Here is a 6,000-nt window from a genome sequence, read left to right on the forward strand (position 1 = left end):
TGGCATACAATGAATTTGAATACCAGTTCATTAAAGCCTGCCAGTTCTGGGATTAAAGGTCTTTTATTCCATTTTATGATGGATGGAAACATTATTGAAACAGATGCTTAGAATATTTACTTTTTCTTTCTGAATTGAATATTTCAGTAGATCCCATATATTGGCTCTGGGGAGGTCAAATTATATTCCGGGCAGGCTGTGTTTTTTGGTGGCTGGTTCCAACTCATTCCTATGCTTTAACTGAGCAAATAAACAGTTAATTATCCTAATTATTTATATCCAATCAACTGACAACACAGCTATTAAATTCTTTAATTCTGCAAAAACTTTATTGCTTATTTCATATCTTATCTTGCACCAATAAAAGATTTCATACTTAAATTTTGTTATGCAAAAATACCAAGAGTCAATAATTGATTGTACTTTTTTTTAGGAATCAATTTTTTGTTACCAAAGAAACTATAAATTGGAGAAACAAGCACCAGTTCACCTAACACCATGTCAGGAAAGATAGTGTCAGAGGAACCATACTTCATACAGACAGTGAATTAAAATATAGATAAAATACTAAATCCACAGGAGTTTACCCACTGCAAATAACAGTGTGCACCACATGCATTTTCCATCTCACAAGCAAGGACAAAAAAAATAAATAGAAATTTAGGGGAACTTGCAATGCTCCTTCCACTCTTGTCCTGGAGCCCGATGTGCATGTGTTGTAGCATGGCTGTCACTATGACACCACTGAACTGGAGATAAATCATGAGGAGGGACCCCATTCTCAGCCTGAGGAATACTCAATGACAAACAATAATAATTACAGTATAATAATAGAAAACAAACATACTTTATTAATCCCAGTGGGGAAATTTACTCAGGTTGTCACATGCATATCTTTAGACCATGAGAGGAATACAAAGCACTGGAAGAAACCCACAGGAACATGGGGAGAACACGCAAACTCCACACAGACTTAGCAGGGATCAAACTTGCATTCTCTTGCACTGTTCAGGCGCTGTGCCACCATGTCTGAACCTAGTATACAGTGAGGGGGTAGTGTAGTGATTAGAGCAGCTGCCCTGCACTCAAGGGACTCAGGTTCAAAACGTGCAACTTCTGAAGGCTACTACAGTAAGTATTCACTCTGAACTGACTAAAAATTAAACACCTGGAAACATGCATAAAGAATTGTAAGAAGCTTAGCATACACATCTAAGACAAGGAGAAGCACAAAAGATTTAAAAAAAAATTGATGTCCCTCAGCCACAAAATTACACTTTTCCTACTTTAAGCTTAAACAGTGAGGAAGGCCTCATTCCTCCAGCTTTCACTGTGGCTCATTAGCCTGCTAGCTTCTTAGTTGTCCTTCATTCCCATTCTCACCCCACTCCAATGTAAACATGTCCTCATGCCGTGCTTAACTAAGGAAACACTACTGTTTTTAACTCATAGTACACTGTGGGGTTGTGTATTCCATCCAAAAAAAAGACAAGGAAAAGCCCAAATCCCACCCACACAGAGTGAATGAACTGGTGTCCTGAGGTGCTGTCCAGGATTTGAACAGCACACCTCCTGGGCTCCGACTGTCACGGGACACCCTGGAGGTTTCCACCCACAGTAATACCATCATACTACTACTAGTACAGAGCAGTACATATTTTTAGTTATAGTTTACAAACCGTTTAAAAGGACTGTAGAGCCCAAGCCAAACAGGAAAAGCACCACTCTAGTTTTACAAAAAAAGAAGGAAGAAGATATGGAAAACTGTAAACAGAGCAATAACAAACAACTCACTGTGTGCATGTTAACATAGCTCACTAACTTATATGACACTGATTTAAACAAAAGATATACAACAAGATAAATTGCATCGCGCTGGAGCACATGATATTGAACCGTTTTATTATTAACATATCATGGATAGTTGGATGCAGTGATACCTGAAAGAGCACCACCAGGCAGGAGCTCAATGACACCCGACAGCCGAGGCGAGGATAACGACAACAAAGCAGGTAACAACTGACAGCTAACAAGCAGCACACGCGGAGTCCACAGGCTAAGGATACGGGCTTGTCATCTGAAGACTGCCAATTCAAGTCCCCAGAGGGCCCCTGGCGGATCATGCCCTTGAGCAAAGCGTTTACCCCTCACTGCTGCACTTTGAAATATAAATTATATGAAACAGCCCGGCCGTACTACACAGGTGACAGCCCACACTCTCTCGGGTTGGTTCGAATGATCGGTGTGTGAGCATACACACCGCGTGTTAGCCCAATCTGAACCCATTTCTGTGATTCAGCTTCGGTTGACCGGGGAGGGGGAGACCTTCGCCCCTTCCCTCACATCATGGCTCAGTTCGGGGTTCAACCGGCGCCGACTTAACTGCGCTAACATTCCGCAAACTTCCGCGTTTCAGCCAAAATGGTCGTTCACACAAGCAATCGGCTGTTTATTTCCGCCTGGTATCCGGTTATGATTCACATTCATAAATTATTCTATCTGATCTAAGACAAAACTATTTATAGGGAGCCGGGTAATACACCTCTAATTATAAAAGCATGAATTCCCTGCAGGGCCTAAAACAGCAAAGCGCAGGAGGAGACCTGCATCCTCGACGTTCTCTCCCTACTCTGCTCTCTCCTTTCAACTAATTATCTTAATAGATAAAAACTACACATGCTAAAATGTACACAAATGATACATCACATCAGTCGCACGTCGCATACTATCAGTGCCGATAAGGACCAAAAGACAGACAGAGACACGGCTTCTGTCACTAACTTCGCAAATAAGTTTTTTTTCGCACCTTTATTTATGAATATTACTATGGCAAGTCAGTGCACCCAATAATAAGCGTGGTTCGTGATTAAATACTTCGAAATTACAAACGAGCGGTCGAAAACAAGACCTCAGCAGCTCATTTCACCTCCCCATCCGGTGATATTAATTGCAAAAAGCTGGATGTTAACACGGCTCGCTAACTAGCTGGCTCCATAGAGCTACTTAGTTAGCTTATATTCAGCAGCAGCAGGACACCGTGCTACGTATCGGCTCGATCAGTCGAACATATTAATTAAACCGGACCAAGGCCATAATTTTACGTGATTTCTCTAAATACCGACGAACTGCAGTTCTCTTAATCTAAACGCTCCACATACCCCAAAGTCAATCTTCGGAGAGGGGTGACGAGCTAAACTTAGGCTAAGGGGGAGCAAAATCGGTAGTGAGGAGACAGGGACATACTCTGAAACACCACCGGCAGTCAGTCACAAACGAACGGAGCAACGACTGTTGATTAGTTTCGAAAATCACTCCACGATTGTGACAGGTCAGGAGGCGGGATGGTTACGGTTACCGAGCGGCCTGGTTCGGCCTCTCCGAGCTTACTGAAGCCTCGGACTCGTCGTATTACAGGCCGGTGGCCCGACGCCTCCCATCGGGCGAAGCGCAGCTATAAAGAATCGAAGCAGCACATCCGAGCCGCCGCCACTACCACCGCTTCCTCACAAAAAAACAGGAGCGGACAACGGAGTCTCGGACGGCCAACGGGGACGTCTAAGCAGGATTAGGGAAAAAAAAAAAAAAAAACACTAAGTTGTCTGGTCCTTTACCTCTGGCTGTGTTGTTTAAAAAGGGAAATTAAAAAAGACTGCTCGAGGTCCGGACGGCTGTCGGTGTCTCTGGCTCCCCCTCGCGCTCCCTCGCGGCTCCTCCGGAGAAATCGTACAAACTGGCGAACAACAATAATCCGGGTCGGGGAGGTCCGCTCTCCTCCGCGCTCACTGCAAACATGTAGGCTCGAACGGGAGCAGCTGAGGGAACGCTCGCTTCACCGGCAACATTCGCCGGTTTCCTTTTTACACCTCTGAGGAAAACGTAAAAAAATATATCGTCGGGTGTTAAGGGGAGGAGAAAAAAAAAATTCGTGACGACAGCCGAGATGGTCAAACGGATCCACTCGGGCTCTCTCTCCCTCAGTCGCTGAACAAAATGCCGACCGGAAGAGCTGCCGAGGGAACGACTCCCCCTCGGCCTGTTCGGAGCCAACCAGCTGCGGCTCTGCGCAAACCCACTTCCGGTGACTGGCAGCTCAAGCGTGCCTGTGCTTCCCGTTTACGCCAGAGGACTGCTCTTCAGAGATGGCTCGTGCTTCTGGTAGAAGTGGTATACACAACTGTCACCGTCAGGGTTGTTTTAATGTTTGAGGCGAATCGGAATGCTTAAGGAATAGATATTGGAATACCTAGTCCTTGAATTGCCATTTTATATCTGTTTTTGTCGTGTAGAGATACTGTAATTATTATTGTCGACTTGAAATTAAGTCCGTGAGGTTTTTTTTTTTTTTTTTTTTTTTTCCCCCCCCCAATAAACCAATTTCACTGGAGAGCCACAGCCCCAAGACCAAAGCAGAAAAGCGGCTATTAATCAGCAATGTTTAACACTTATTGTTCATAATCTGTAATCTGAAGTGCCTTTTTTATGTTTACTTAACTTGCATCATCATGAGACACGTGAGAACGACGAGCAACTAAAACGTTGCTTTTCGGGGAGAGTATAAAACCAGTTTTAACAAGAACTGACGCAAAATTTAAGAGGCTCTACTGTGTTAATAAAGATAATGCTCTCTCGGTGGGGGGAGTTCATTGTATGTGGAAAGTGGGTTTTTTAAATCTGGGAAGCGGGTTGTTTTAGGATAGTCCTTCCGAGCCCTCCCGTAGGGGGCAGTATTTAGCTTTAAATAATTACTGTGTTTACGGACCATCACGAGATAAGTAAGTTCAGAAAGTGCAAATGTGCCCACTACACTTTTCATTACAGGTACAAGCAGCAAGAAACTCTAGAATGAGTCGCATTTTAGACCAAAAAATTGTGTGGTTCTTTAGCAGACAAAGGCACAACTTGGAGACATTAATAAGTCCGATTAGAGGGTCACTTTTAGTGAGCCGATAGCTGTAAAACTCTTCTGCAACAAGTCTGATGTGAACTAAACTTGTCCTGTAAAAACAGATGAAAGTACAAAAGTGCAACGATGCTACTGTCACTACAGTACTTGGCTAAAAAAATTAAAATGCTAAGTTTCTACAGCTGCATACAGTACATAATGTCCATTTTCCAGGCAAGAGACATTTTAGAACATGGTCTAGCTCTGTTTTATCTCTTAAATGAGCCACTTAAAGAAACAATTGTTAAATTATGTGCAACAGTGGTTGTGTCCACAGTAATATTAGTAGAAACAGTTCTGCATCTCTCTGCTTTGGACCTAATCTTGTGTTTATAGAAATAGCTAAGCATTTAATAGACATCAGCTGGTAATCTAGCAGAGTACATTTGATAGTGGCTTACATTATTATTAGTGTTTAATTTTTATTGATGGCCGATGACACACATTTTACATGAAAACTTCAACATGTTGCCCTCGGGGAGACGATTTAGAATTTTGATGTGTAAATCAAATCGTTACAAGAATTCTTTTGTGCCAACTGCAGTTAAATTATTAAATAGGGAATTCCAAAACTGAGGTTTTTTTAGACTGGTATATAGAGGTTTTTAAACTTTGAATATTTATTTTTTAATCGTATGTTAGGGCATGTATTGTTTTATGTGAGTCCAATGTTGTGCACTGGCCGTGTCATGGTGTCCAAGACAAATTTCCCTGGAAAGGGACAATAAAGTGTATTCTATTCTATTATTTCTTCCAATGTTTCTTCTGTTATTCAGATGTGACCGAAGAAAAATCTATTCCCCAACTGTTCCAAGTTTTATTTCAACATGTAAACATCTGAAATAGATGAGTACTGTATCATCTGACTTAGATGGTGTAAGCATTTGTTTTATGATTGGTAATAAATGGTGGGAGGGATGCGCTGCACAAAAAAAGCAAAGGGACTGATATAATTCCGAGCATGTCATGTGCACCGGCTCTACTCCATTTCGTCCACGCATATTGAAGGTGTGTATTAATTTGCACACCTAGACAAAATGTAGAAGTGGGTTACTTGT

The 6,000-nt window shown here is 42.3% G+C and overlaps 1 protein-coding gene across 3 annotated transcripts in view; it reads right to left on the bottom strand.

Moving 5' to 3' along the window:
• The window catches only part of nipbla (NIPBL cohesin loading factor a), a 48,864-nt gene extending 44,846 nt beyond the window's left edge, over positions 1 to 4,018 (bottom strand). For 2 of the 3 annotated variants that reach the window (XM_029259614.1, XM_029259615.1), the window contains exon 1: positions 3,612 to 4,018. The gene's annotated coding sequence lies outside the window, so the exon portion shown is untranslated. The remainder of the gene's footprint in view (positions 1 to 3,611) is intronic. The other variant, XM_029259617.1, reaches the window with a different exon arrangement.
• Between the last annotated feature and the right edge of the window lie 1,982 nt (positions 4,019 to 6,000).

This window comes from Scleropages formosus, chromosome 17 (genome assembly GCF_900964775.1).
Source record: "Scleropages formosus chromosome 17, fSclFor1.1, whole genome shotgun sequence".
NCBI lineage: Eukaryota > Metazoa > Chordata > Actinopteri > Osteoglossiformes > Osteoglossidae > Scleropages > Scleropages formosus.